This window comes from Chiroxiphia lanceolata, chromosome Z (assembly GCF_009829145.1).
Source record: "Chiroxiphia lanceolata isolate bChiLan1 chromosome Z, bChiLan1.pri, whole genome shotgun sequence".
NCBI classification, from domain to species: domain Eukaryota; kingdom Metazoa; phylum Chordata; class Aves; order Passeriformes; family Pipridae; genus Chiroxiphia; species Chiroxiphia lanceolata.
Window position 1 is genome coordinate 49,328,028 of NC_045671.1, and position 15,523 is coordinate 49,343,550.

A 15,523-nucleotide genomic window follows, 5' to 3' on the forward strand; every position below is an offset into this window, starting at 1 on the left:
TCACATCTGGATGAGTTTTGGCTCTCACATCTGATAGTGTTTAGAATCTGGCTATAGGGTGCCCTTTCCAACCCATAAGCCACTGACACCAACAAAGCACCCAAATATGTTTTTTCCAGTCTTGTCCATTGTAGTTATACAATGAATTCTTATTCATTTGACCACACTTAGTGGTTGTCATGTTATATCAATGGCACAAGGATCTTCTAAATTTACTTTAACTCAGCTATATACATATATGAATTACTAGAAAGTGTAAGTATTTATTTAAATATGCCAGGTTTATGTTTAAAACTTATATTAACAGCTGGAGGAAAATTAGCCAAAAATACAATTAGAGGAAGACAAAATATACTTTTTTATTTAAATATTCAGCTGCAAACAATGAAAAAATTGTAAGAGCAATTTCTCTGTTTTCTTATGCTGTGTTTTTCATAGCCTGCTATGATTGAATGGATCTTTTGTTCTTTCAAAGAAAGACTTCTCTTAAGCATGAATGTAGACTCTCTTGATAATAATTGTGTGGTCTAAACTATAATACCTTTAGGAAGTGGTCTGAATAAATAACTCTGGAATATGCATAAGTTTATTTAAATGAGAATTTGGGTTTCAACCACAGTCTCATGTCTAAAATTATTAATGTAAAAGGTTATAATATTCAAACTCAGAAAATTGGAGTTTGAATATTTAATTATAATAGTAAATCAAAACAACTCTGGCAGTATATTATATGTCAAGATCATTCTCGTCTATACACACAAAAAAAGAAAAACTGACAAAAGTTCAATTAATCCTAAATAGGCAACTTTTGGTAATATTTATTTAATTAATACATAATTTTAAATGCACTTACAATAGCCCAAACACTGCATTATACACTCAGTTGCAATGAAACAGAACCTATTCATTTACTTCTTCTATTTGTTCTTGTTCTTTCTAATGCCTTTTACTCCAGAGGCTGAAATCTCTTTAAGCAATCACGAATTTCTGCTAATGTCATTACGAAAGTATATGTTTAGTAAGAGGTGAAGAGAAGTTGTGTTTGCATTTAATTTAATTATTTTAGAACAGTAACAACTTCATCAAGAGTAATAGTACAAACCAAAGTTGATATATCTTTTTGATGAACTGCAGCAAAATAATTTATTTCTGGAACAGAAAGCTTAGTAAGCACAGATAACAAACAGATTTTTATGTTTCTACAGGCAAATTAGAAAGGAAAAAATTTATTTTGTTTAAAAATACTTTTTTTTCTCTTATTTTATACTCACTTGCACTCTTGAAAGTCAAATCACTCTAAATTTTTTCATTAACTTCTCTTTGGTCTAAGAAACAGCAGAACTATAAAGACCTAAAAACATCTGGTCATCGGAGCAAATACACATGATTCGGACTAGGCTTGTGAACCTTGTTATTATGCCGTGGTCTTAATGGGTATGTTTATACTAGGAAATTAGATTATTCCTGTCACTGTTCCTTGCACTGAAATGCATCTGTGAGGATGCCACCAGGTGTGACTCTGTTCCATGTCACATGAACTATTGCCAGGTATGGTTCAGGACTCAGAGCAGACTTGCTCTGAGCAGCCAGATTGCTCTGGAGAATGAGGGTTAATAAACATCAGTGGACACTGCTCTTCAGTCACAGCCCATGCCCAAGTGTGCTCTTAGGCATATTTGATTAACATGGATGCAGTCTTGGCACAGCTGGTGTAGTTAGTTCAGTAGGGTCCCATGTGTTACAGTCACCTCTTGGCTGCTTTGTAGCAGTGTCACTGAAATCTGGCCTCTGTTCAAAGAGTGAAAAGCAGTAGACTGATAGGCCAAACACATTTTTTCTGTAAGCAAAAGGGTTCTGCTTTTTTGAATGACTACACTGACCCTTGCTCACTGGCAGCACCTGTGGGGAAGCATGAGTTATTCCCTGCAGGTGAATTTCTCATTGACTGTCTTGGTTTTCCTCTTTTAAATGATCAATATTCTCAAGCTTATGTATATATACATATTGCAGCAGTATATCAAAGTTTTCTCAGGAAAAAAAAAAAGAAAGGGAAAATGTGAATTAGAGCTAATACAGCTTTATGTTTCAAGTAGTGAGTTTTCAATGCAGAAGAAATACCAGCATTTTTTAATTTTTCTTAAGCTTTATGAGCAATGCAATTGGAAAGAAAGGAAATTCAATAACAAAATAAGCATAAAATGTCAGGTATGGATTACCTATACAAAATACCTTGCATGAGTTTCGCAAGGATTTAATTACGTCAGTGAATCTTGAGATGCATGGCAGTAAACACTGTAAGTTTCACTTCAGTATTTTAGTTCAAAAGTAGAACCCAGGCGACAGCTGCAGCTGTCTCCTTTGAGAACGCACACAGGATCACTCTCAAGGAGAAAAGACAACGCAGAAAGAACCGTGTCTTGCAGAATATACCACCTAAGGAGTCTTTCTGCTGTGCCTTTGGCAATCGGATATGTCTGTCTCGTATTGGCCTCATAAGCCACCAGTGTGCCTGTAATAAATGTGGATAGAGCCTTCCCAAATCTTCGTTTGTGAAGCCTAGCCATGGTGAGAACCCAGGTACAGAGATTCACATCCCTCCCTGAAGAAATCACCCAGAGTCAGTAAGATTACATAAGAAACTCCTCGTCAGCACTTCCTTGCCTCTGATCTTTTTGTAAAGTCTCCACCTCGTTACAAAATAAGTCACTATGGCTTTGCTTTTAGGAAGTAGCAGCAGTTGACTCTCACTGAGGGGTAGTTACTTGTCTCTGACATGAAGAGGTCACATTTTCACATAACTGAAAAACAGCCTTGTCTCCACACTCCCAGGCTGTCTGTGCTCTGGCATAGCACATTTCTAGCTCCTGTTCTTCTCTGTCATCCATACTCTCAGCTTTTTGCTATTGAAATAGGAGGAAAGCTGCTTGCTCCAGGACTTTTCATTCCAAGGGACTGATTTCTATCAGCTTCACCAATGTGCTCGAGAGTGTCTTAATGTTGGAATCCTCAAAAGAAGTGAATGTTGCTGAAGCATTTTCTTCTCAGTGAGACATTAAAAATAATAAGTCAAACACTAGTCATTTCTCCTCAAACCACAGATAGAGACATCTGAAATGCTGAGAGTGTTAAACAGTATTGAGAATAAAAATTTTGTTGTATAAATTACATCAGTCCCCAAAGGCTCATAAAGTAGTTTCTAAAGCTGTTAGGTTTTTAAAAGGATATGAAACATAATAGACTGTACATTTATATTGCATCTTCTTCATCTGTTAGTTGGGCAGAGTTGAGGTTTATGAGGACACTAAAGAATAATTCTGCATCATAAAAAAGTTATTACTATTTATTCCTTTAAACGATAAATATTTTACTTGGGTTATCTCAGGAAAGCAGTAATTAAATCTAAATGAAAATCACTGTGTCTGTTATAAGAAACTAATGAGACTTCTTAAATGAATAATAAGGTATAAAGAAAAAGTTATGCCACTTTTGTCATATTTTGTCCAAATATTTTGCCTGTATAGAGACTAGACTAATACAACTCAAAAATTCTCATTCAACCATTAAGATTCTCAGATGGAATCTTAGAAAATTCTTTCATTATTTTGGTCAATTTACTTCAGTTACAATTCCAATGGCATTTAAAAGCAAACCTCAATTAAAGATATATAATTTATTTTGAAACAACCAAAACTACTTATCCTAAAAGTACAGAGTATCACTGACAGCCTTGAAAAGCTGTGATTCCCATTATTTCTATCAGACATGATTATATTTTTCTTTGCTGTAGGAAATCATAGTGATGAGTTTACTATAAAAATCAATGTAGCACTATTATATAGATATTGAAGGTATCAGTCACAACATGGGATCAACTTAATTATGAACACAAAATCTACTTAATTGTAAACAGCAGATCCTGCAAAGAGCAGAGGAAAATGCATTTCTGTAAGTACTTTCCAGAGCTACCCTGAAGTAAAAGAGCAGATATAAATGTTAAAATTCAACACTACAATCTCTAAAGTGGAATTCAGCCATCCCAGAGAGAAAGAAATCAAACCTCAAGGGACATACACTAGGAAATGCAGCTCCTCTTGTAAAAAAAAAAAAAAAAAAAATCAATTCATAAATGCATGTGTCTTTCCTCATAAGCTAGATGTAAACTCCTCCCAAAGAGCTCTGAATTCTATAGGACCTTGACTGTGTATTCTCAGGCTCTAAAACTTTTGTTCACTTAAAAAAATCCTGCTTGAACTTCCCTGGACTTGTAAGAAATCAGTAGCTGCTTCTAGGCAAAAGAGCAAACAGAGATTTAATAAATTGCTTTAAATAAATTTTAATATGATGGAAGATTCACCTGGTGGATACCTACACATAGCATACAGAGGTGTTCATTTTATTATTACACTACAGCCTAAAAGTTTCACACTTTCATTTTTCTACCAGGTAGGGCAACACATAAGTCTCTGAGATTATATTACTGATGAAGTCATAGGGAAACTAGACAACTCCCTGGTGTCCTTGTAAGGAGGGTACAGTCCTTAGTAAGGGAGATGACAGGAGCCAAACACATTTTTTATATTGTTCATACGTATTCCTCAAGCTTGCTTTGCAACTAAATCATTTATTTATTTGTTAAAGCACAGCTAAATAACAATACGAAAGTGTATTTCATGGTTCCTACAGCCAACTGGCTACCCCCAACATTCATGTCTTCAAACAGTCCCTCCTGGTTGTTATTACGAGGTTTCCTTGTTGGTTCCTTCACCACTTGCATCAAAATTCCTGGGGGATGACAAAAAAAAAATTCTTTATTAATTCAGTAAATTAGTATTTTTATGGAATTTTCTTAGTGTTAAATTTTTCAAACACTTTAAGCATTGCTAGCTAGTATTTCAAGTAAGGAAACAAGATTGTGAGTCACAAATTCTTAAACCAGAACCACTCTTTTTTATAATATATTCTGCTTCCATAAAAAACACAGGGTGAGGAACTACATCTCATAAATTCTGAAGCAAATCTGTAACTTCTGAGTAAGAAATAGCTACTTATTTAGAATTCTTTAAATCTAAAGTTAAAGCTCATACTCCATCTCTGGGTAATTCAGGGACTGACTGTTACAGCGATTTTTTTTTTTTATTATGTCCTTGGATAAAATGGATCCAGTTTCTGGGATGAACTTTTATGTTCTGGAAAATTGATTTATTCTATATGTAAAACTCAGTAAACCTGGGAGTGGAAACTACTAATCTGAGCATTCAACCAATGTCTGCCTGACAACACTGACAAGGTAAAGAATGCCATTGTCGTCACAGCTTCCTATTAATTCCTAAAATAATCTGAAGATTTAATACAGGTGCTCTAGATTCATCACTGTTTTTCAATTTTTCCATACTTTAAAAAGAAAGTTTTACCATTACAGCCTTTTGTGTTAGTTTATACATTTAACTTGACTTTTCCCTTGTATAGTTTTTGTCTTACAGGCCTATGAAAGAATTGAGTTACCGGGGAAAGAAAACTTTATATGTTCAGTACAGAGGGCGAAATTCTTTCTAACAGATTCTTGAATATTTGCTAAGAGGTTAAAAAATAACCTGCAAGTAAAGTGGCAAGAGCTAGTGAATGGTGAGCTAATGAACTAGAACTAAAAACTGGCCATGTTGACCACACTACTCGTCTGAGCGGGCATAAAATTCTGTTGTGTTCGCATAAGTGCTGCACAGCTATGTAATGATGAATTTAGCTGATAAATCCAAGAATATACTAAACATATAGTAAATTAAACTCTAATTCTATGAGGCCAAGAACAGAACTTTAATTGATCATATTGTTGCAAGGACTGCACCCAACGAGCTTGTTAGCTTTGTGGTTTTAAAATTCCAGGGTTAGTTTATGACTTTCTTTTCTGGTAGACAGGCACACTTCTGTAATATTTCTTTGTATTTTAAGAGTCTCCTGGTAGGTTTAAGGGGCTATGCATGGTCAAAGATTGGTAATAATAGATATTTGCCCAATAAATGTTTTATGCTGAACTGCTGTTTGTTTTGATTTAGACTCACTAATCACGGAAGAAAAAATTTACGATTCCCCACATAAAATAAATTAATGGATTAAAAAGATGAAGAAAGTGCAGAAGAGTAGACATAAAATTAAACCAAATGGACATTCTTAAATAAAATATTCTAGAAATATTCATGAAAATTGAAGGGGACATGCAGTATTAGAGAACATAAACTATCTTCAAGGGGAAATTTTACTCTAGAGCAATTAAGACATTTCCTTGGTATTATTGTACCGCTAAATTATTCAATCTACCAATCAGTTTTGTGAAAGTAGGAAAATGAAAGCTAACCTTAAAATAAAAATAAAATGAGCCACCTTTGAATTCTGAGGCAATATAAGGCAAATGAAAACCGAAATGTTGCACAGCAGAGCAAGGAACTAAGAGTTTCATAGAGTTTCTAGAGAAGTACAGTAAAATAATGGAAAAATAAACCATGGCAGGTCTTTTAAAGACCATTTTGCTGTTGTAGTGTTTCATCAACTTTATCAATAAAAAATGAACACTGATGTTAGAATTTGTTTTGTCCCCAAAAACAGTGCTAAACCATCCATACCATAACAGAATTATACTCTAATTTCTAAATTACACCTTTATTTTAATTGTGTTATCTAATCCTATTTGTTTGAATTACAGGGAGCAAGGAGCAGAGAATGTTCTTCACTGTCTCTTTACAGTAGCCTCTCACGCATTTTGAAACCATTAGCACGTTCAGCCATCACTCTTTGTTTCTCTTAACAGTGCTACTTTCATAATTTTTCACCATATGCAATTTTTCTAGCCACCTAATCATATCTGCTGCTTTCCAGCAGGTCACACCCTAAGTTAGGTGTTCCCATAAAACTGAACTACACACACTACCTGGTTCAATAGAAACACATCACAAAATAGAGAATGAAATGCATGATTTTTTACATTTGAAGATTTTGGTTTTAAAGATAAAAGGGCAGAATTAAGCTGACCAATTGTACACACCCAAAGTAAAGATGTGAGCTAGTCACTCTAGGGTATCTTTAGTAAGCCTTATCAATAAAGGATTCATCTTCTATCCCAAGAGAGACTAAATTCCAAAGATTTAGAGTTAATTTAGAAGTATTTGTTGGGAAAAAATTAAATATTCCCCAGAGAGACTGTGTCTTTTCTTTGATTATACGGGGAGTTAAAAGTTACTTGCTGAAAAGTACATCTCTATTTTTAGTCTGATAAAACCTAGCCTGTGTGCCCCTACATACACATATTTTTGAATCTCTTATCTCGTCTCCAGAATTTCAGGTTGTTTTTTTTAAATCTCCAGCTGTTACAAATAAAACAATCCAAACCAACCAACCAAAGAAACAAAAATAATTAAAGGAGAGTTATATTTAATGGAAATATGAGTTCTATTCCCATCTAAATTTTTTCTGAAATGAATGAAATATAACTATTTTTCTGAGATACCTGGCAACAATGACATTATTTCATGATAATTCAAAATGCTAACATTAGTAGTTCTTTATCCTTCCTATGAAAAAGATGTAAGAACACACATAATCCACAGTTTAATCTAATTTATTGTTTTGATGACTTGCAGGGGCAAACCCTGGAAGAGATCTTTAATTATTTCCACTGATTAAATATCATCTGCGGTAAATATATGCCTTTTAACTCAAATATATTAACGCTAAGACATGCTTAGACAACCCTTTACTTCAAGCCAACTCTGTTTCTGTTTCAGCATACAGCAGAGCAGATACGGAATGTAGCCATTAAGGACAAGACCTACCTGTATTTTTTACTAGGGTACCTTGCTAAGCCAGAATATCAATTCAATACAATTGAAAGTAATAGCTTTGCTATATTTTCCAGCCACCCTTACTCATTTTTCAATACCATTTTTCAATACTTTCCTTACTGAAGAACACATCTTATCATAGATATTTTAATTTTACCTGCTAGCAGGAGTCCCACAGTGACTGCTGATTATAAATGTTGTTTTACTGTAACTACTACCTGTAACTCTTGATTGTGTTCATATGAAGAGGTAAATTCACCCTTCCTTACTGTCTATATTTTCCAATATGTGTATGGGCAATATACCTCCTGATGTGAAGGCTATATTTATGTAAGTAAAATGCTTAAAGCCAGGACATGGGTCCAAATAGTCGTCAAATCATCTATGCTCTTCAAATTTTTATCACCTATGGCAAAGTTTTGACCCCTGCCAACTAGCAAACTCCTTAACATTAGATAAGGCCTAGTTTATAACGTAGCAAGAATTCAGAATAATTCCCAACAGAGGAGGGAGAAAAAAAGAATTTGCTAGAATATATAAAATTTTTACTATACCAGGTAGCCTTGGTCCACATAATAGTTGCCTGTTCGTTTTATTCAGTGCCAAAATATAATAGGAAATGTCATCCTTTTAAAAAGCTGGTATTTCTAGGAGACCTCTGTTTAAAATGCATTTGTGTATGTGTTTTTAAAACAGTTTAGGGGGTTTTAAAAGAACTAGAAGAGAAACGTTTCAACCTGCTAAAAGAAAAACTGCTTGTGCTCCATATTTGTATTCCCAGATCAGATTTATAAAGCAAAGACAAAAGAAATTAAAGATAAAAGAAATTAAAGGAAACAAAAACAGAGAAATTTTCAAGTGGTAAGCATGAATTTTTTATATAGAACAGTTGCATCCTTGTTCTTTCCTGAGCTTCTAATAATGAAAACATTAATGGTAATGAAGTTGGAGAGATCCCTGGGCATAGCTATTAGGGATATACCAAACAGAGACAAGTATGCCATATCTCTGCCAGATGTTATAGTTCCAAGGAAAAACAAGCTGCAGGTCTTCATTGACTCTGTTTGATGAAAGAATTGCCTAAGGGAGGTTAGCAACAGGGTGGAAAAACTGTCCCTCGGGCCAAAATATGCCAACAACTCTGTAATTCTTCAGCAGAAATGCACTCTACTTTTAAGTTCCACAAAACAAATAATCTCTTCCCAGTCCTCAATTACAATCAAGTGTGATAATGCGTTTCTGGATGGTTTAAGTGGAAAAATGTTGATCAGGCTTGACAGTTTAGCGGCTGTTTCCATACTGTCACTGTGGTCTTCAAAAATATAAACTGTGAGTGCAGTTTCTGGCTGGTAGTTGGAGTATAGCTCATCATTCAGCACACTAATGAGTATGTTGTGCTTATATCTTCCAAATCAGACATGCTTTTAAACATACTATGAACCCCAGTGCAATGACTGTAGTTAGATGTAAGTATGAAACAGTGTGCTAATGACTTACAATAAATCAAAGTAAAATTTGGAATACAGGATGTTCAACCTGAATATGAGGAAAAGTTTCTTTACTGTGAGGGTGATGGGAATAGGATGCACAGAAAATCTTCACAGTGGAGTCTCCTTCAAAAGCTGCCTGGATGGGATCCTGTGCAACCTGCTCTGGGTAAATTTGCTTTAGGAGGAGAGTTGGACTAATGATCATGAGAAGTCCCTTCCAACTCCAGCCACTCTGTGATTCTGAAATAAAATTTGAGAGGGAAGGACATGACATAGACAACACCTCTTAGAGCATTTTGCTACCAGAAATGTTAACTAAATAGCCCTATCCTCCATTCCTTCCAAGCATTTATCAAAACCACAGTAACAGATGTGGGGACCATAAACAGTGGAAAAGTAGTCAACGGGATCTTCTTTCCGGTTTCTTTTTAACAAGTGTTATTTAATGCATTTTTCCCATATCTGTGAAAAGCATTTTCTGTTTGTACTCAGTTCATCAGTGTTGCTTGCAAATATGCTACAGAAAAATACATCTGGAGTATATGCAGTGGACCAGATTGCAGAGGAACAGAAGTGTCTACAAACCCACTTACAATCTGGGAAATTCAAAAAATTGTTCACAGACCCAGTTAAAAACAAAGCAAGCAATGTCAGTTGATATATTGCACAGAAGACCTTAAACACAAGCATGTTTTAATTTCAACACAAATGTGTTACATATTATTTCTATAGAAATTGTTTTATACATTCATCACCTGCAAGTTTAAGTCTCCCATCCATAACCACGGTGAACTTCTAAGCATATCAGTAAGAACTCTTAGGGAAGAAAGAACTTCAGTGTATTTTAAAAAGTCATTACCATGAAATTTGCTTACTTCAATAGCATGTACTTTAGAGTCTGCTTATTTACCCAGTCTATACCTACCATTTTAAAATTATGCATGCGGAGTAAATCTGCTGAAAAAACCCAAAACCTAGGTTATTATAAGGACAGTGAACAATCACAGTAGAAAATAGATGAGCATAAGAAAAAGACCTGAGACAACGATTCTTCTTTTAGTCAGTATTCATTGAATTAGGAGAGATTGGAATAATCTTTACAAAGTGAATAAGGGAACTGATGCATGGAAATAATTCTCTCATTTGCTTGACATTTTTAATTCAGCCCACAGGGAGTTTTAGCAGTCTCAGGATAATCTTGATTTTGTATGAAAGTCACGTCAGCGAGTAATGTGAATCCAGAGACCTTGAAAAACAGTTTCTTGTACTGGATGCCCATGTTGTCAGTTTCTTAAAAAAACAAATTTTGCAAAAATTTGAAGAAGTATCTAGTGGGCAGATTGTATTTAAAGTAACTAAGAAAGAGGGTGAAAGTTTCTTTTCTTCGTATTTTCTTGCTGAGATATCTAAAGAGCTGTATCCCTTCCTCTCTTGCTTTAGTTAGCTCATTTAATGAAAAAGGGAAGCAATACATTCTCTTCTGTGTGAGTACACTCCCTATGGTGTCATTGATTTTTGTGTATCTCTCTTTATTGCCTTCAGAGAGATTCTGTGCTTTTCTCATGTTATATTCTAGCAGGACAGATCCAGTAAGAGATAATTCAGATGTTCAGGATATTTCAAGAACTTCTTTTATAAGGTTCATCCTAACCCTCTATCAGTCATGAGTACTCTTCAGACTGTTGATAGTATTTCAGATTTGATATATTGTCCAAGATGTCAGATTTACTTTTTCAGTTTTTGGTTCATTCAGTTGAAATTGAAGCAGATCAACATCAAACACAGTGAAAATTCTCTGTATTTCAGTACACCACTGCATTCAAGTCTGGCCTTGTACTGAGAAGCGCTTTATGGTATATAGATGTATACCAGGGCATGTAACTACAGGAACTATTCTTCTATTTTCAGAACTGAGGGTTGTAGAAAATTTTCATTGCTATTATTATTATATATTGAGGCATTGCCAGTCTGGAAAACCATCTCGGTTAGCTGCATGCCTGCAGAGGAACTCAAGGTCAGCTCAAAAACCCAGGCAATTCACAGAACAGAAGCTGGAACAAGCTATAGCAGGAAATACTTCTCAACCTCTATAAGCCACATTGCTTCATCAGTCATTATAGAGGCAAATGTTCTCCTCCATTCAATCCACACATATTAGCAAATGATGTTATATCATAATAAAACAGGACAAGGCAGGAAATTTCTGCCTGATTGTTACAGTTCTCATTCATGTTGCTCACATTGTCAGTGGCAGTTTTCCTCTATTCTTTTTCCACCTGTCCTTTCCCACCATACTCCTCATATCAGAATGGGTTCTGTGCCTCACTAATCTGACCGTAAGAGATCTTTTAACTTGCAACTTAAATTTTTCACTAATCTGACCGTAAGAGATCTTTTAACTTGCAACTTAAATTTTTCTTTGGCTAGCAAAGCATGCTCATTTTTTATTCAGTTTATGGAATTTTTTTTAGCCTCAGAGTCTTTCCCTTTGAAATTTTTTACAAACAGTAAGCATTTGCTGTCTTATTCTTATTTTGCTAACTAAACAAGTTATTATAAGGAAACTCTATCCCTCATCATCTTAATAGATATTTTTTTCTCCTTCTTATCAGTGTGATTTGAAAAAATCCAATATGAAAAAAGAAAGGTAAAATAAGAAAAAAAAAAAGAAATTGATAATATCAAAATTGCTTACATTTTGACATGATATAGACTTACTGATGCACTCTCCAAAACAGATTTTCTGTTTTAAATAAAAGTAATTTACAAATTTGCATTCACTATCCAATATTATATACAACACTTTTGTGATATATAAAGGAAAAACTTCCGTTTTCTCTTTTCAGCTACGGTATATTTATTTCTACTTCATCTTCTTAAAGGAAATGCAATGCAAAATACATCCATAAGTATTTTTCATGTGAACATTGAAACTCAAAATTTGCAAATATGTGCAAGACTGGTGAAAGAGAATTGCTTAGTGCTTACGCATTTCCTGCTGGCCAGAGTAGGTTATAAAAAGACTGGAAGGTATAAACATAAAATGTAAGATATTTTCTTTTGAATAGGAAAGTAGAAAATCCATTCAATCACTTGGCACACTAAATGTCACTTTCTTATCACTTTATCATGACAATCCATAAGATTCTGCATGGAATCTGGGAATAACTTCCTTTTGCTCAAAGGAAAAATAAAGCTGAATTGGTATTTTCGCATTAAATCTCATAGCAGCTCTGTAACTTGGCATTTACTGCACATCCTTGCATTGATTTAGCATTTCTACCCCCATAATATTTCTTTTTCCTAATGCTTGCCTATCTCCCATTTTAAAACAATTTATATTAGTTGCTGCTTTTATCGCCATTGGTTTTTCATTGCACATATAATATTGTCCCAGTTGCAACACTGTATTTAAGGTTCTGCCAGGATTTTTGTGCTACAACACTATTTTCTTGGATTCATAATTTTAAAAAAGATCCTTTGGTTGAGATGCAATGCTACTGCAAATGTTCAGGTAGCAAAATGGTTATTTTTTTAATCCTATTTTTAATTATTTCTTTTAAGTATTAGGAAGAATATCTCAAATAAGCAAATAATGATGCATATATTTGAACTTTTTTTCTGTGAATATTTATTTTTTTAATCTTAACTTTGTGATTCTTGTTCATACTAAATAGTAGGATTTATTTCCTCTGATTTCTCTGTCTTCATGCAAAAGTATTCTAAGTGGTCTGCCCTCTAGAAGTAATGATAAAAAGAAGTATAAAAATAGGTTTCTTTAAAGTTAGCAGACATTAACATGTATAATTATACATTAAGTAGTATAAGCTGATACTCCAAGTGAAGAAAACCTAGATTTAACCCAGAACTTTTTCTTAATAAGTAAAGACTGTAGTACACCTTTACAGGACTGAACAGGAAAGAGAAAGGAAGAAATATGTATGGGTTATATAACAAATTTCTAAACTCATAAAAAAATCTCTGTACTTGAAAAACTGGATTTCATTAATCAAAAAACAAAGGTCCCTTAATCTAGGAAGAACTTGACCTATGCCTGAAATATCTTTGCCCCTTCGCTTTTCTGCCATTTCTTATAGTGTCAGCAAATTCACATAGGCCTAATATTGAGGTATACACATTGCAAGACAGAATCTAGGATTGTTTTAACAGCAATGTTAAAGGGATGTTTGGGGATTTATTTAATATAAAAATGGCAGCATTTAAACATTAGTGGTTCAAAAACATGAAATAAAAACACCATCTGTATTTCCATTTTTTGTATTAGAAATTTCAGTATTAGATTCCTTCATAGATGTACCAAAATCTAGGATGTCAATAGAAATGTTTGTTTCCAGAATTAATATAAATAATTGAATTGCACCGTTCTTGCCGTCATTAGTACTGGATAGTCATTGGAAAGATACAGATGAAAAACAAGGAATCTCACATCATTTGGAAAGAATTTCAAAAGAATTCTCTGTTTCACTGTTTAGTTATTCCCTAAGTGAAACAAATTGTGCTTTTGGAACTGGCCTAGCATGCATGAAACTAATTAACAACTGAATAACAATATTTAATTAAGGATAATAGATATATGTCAATATTTGGAGAGGGGAACATTAAAAGAAACATTTTTTACAAAAATAGTAAATATGCATGTAAGTAGATTAATAACAGGTTGTCTTTTTTTTAATAATAATTTATTAGCATCATTAAATGAAATACTGTTAATACAACATTTCTTTCCACTTTCTCCAGAATATTATGCCTCATTTCTTCATTTTTGGGTTCTTTTTAGCTACAGAAAATCTGATTTGTCTGAATTTTGCATAACTGAAATCCATGTTTGTTTCTTTGCATGATTTTCCCACAGTTCTTTCACAATTATGCAATCTTTTCTTTATCTACATATACAGAGGTATGTATATATATTACCCTGCCTGAAATTGTTTCATTGCAAATAAACTTCTGCAAAGATCCTTTGACAAAACATTTTGTGGGGCACACCTTATTGCAAAATAATTTTTCATTCTAATATAAGGTGAAAATCACTTTTTTTTCAAAATAATTTTCCATAGCACGTCACAAAGTATCTTATCTCTATTCCCATTTCTCCTTTACAGAATTCTCTCATAATTATATAAAAAATGTTTTTCTCACTTTAGTACTTTATGCTTTCGCTGGACTGTGAGGTGTCTATGGTCAATAAGTGTTCCTGCTTCCAAAGTTACCCTGGAATTTAGTTTCACTGATTTTAGGAATTTTATGCACAACTAAATGAAGAATACGATCTCAGTGCCACTGATCAAAACAATTTTAATGACACCAATACATGTATTTCTCTTGAGTTTGGGATAAATGTGTTTCTAATATTTAATAGCTCATTGAGTTAACACTGTAATACAGCAAGTCTGCAAGACAGTATAGCTAAATACTGTAGATGTAGACATGTGGTAGATTCTGCATGAGTTTTGACCTCTATTTTGTAGAGTGGGAATGGAAAAAATAAAAATGTAGCCTTTAGTAAGAGAAGAGAAGGGCTGACTCAAGGAAGTCAATAGTCATGGCTTTAATTTACATCAGTACGAATCTTATTTTTAGAGATGTTTTGAAGAGTGACAATCAGTCATGTCACTGAATGCTTTCCCTCATGTTCAAGGAACTTTATTTTCATCCTTCATATTCTTAGAGCAGTTAAAAACATCCAGACAATACCAAAAAGAAAAAGGAGTTTAATTTTACCCCTAGTTTCTTGGAAGGAAGCATTCCAGGAAATTAGAGACAAAAGAAGAGAAGGTTTATTTGGGATTGGTTTCATTTTGAGTGGGTTCTTTTTCTGATAAAAAAATATATTATTCCAGTTTTGATAACACAAGTAAGAACATATCTTTTCCCTTGACTGAGATTGTAAAGCTAGGGTCTAACTCAAGGTGACAAGATTTTCTAACTCTGAGTTAGAGGACCAGAGTTGTGAGCTGAGGACAAGAACTGATTCAAATTTTTGTTTATTTTGCTTGTCATGAATATGAACTAATCAGGGACATTATCATAGTTATAAGTGCACCGAACTACCTATTACCACAGGCACTTCACCTGACAAGGTCTCAAGACAGAATTCTGTAACAAATTCATTCTGCTTTAGCTAAAATTGACTTCAAAGAGGTTCTGCAAGTTATCCTGGGGTTGAGAGTGGTCTTAAATTTC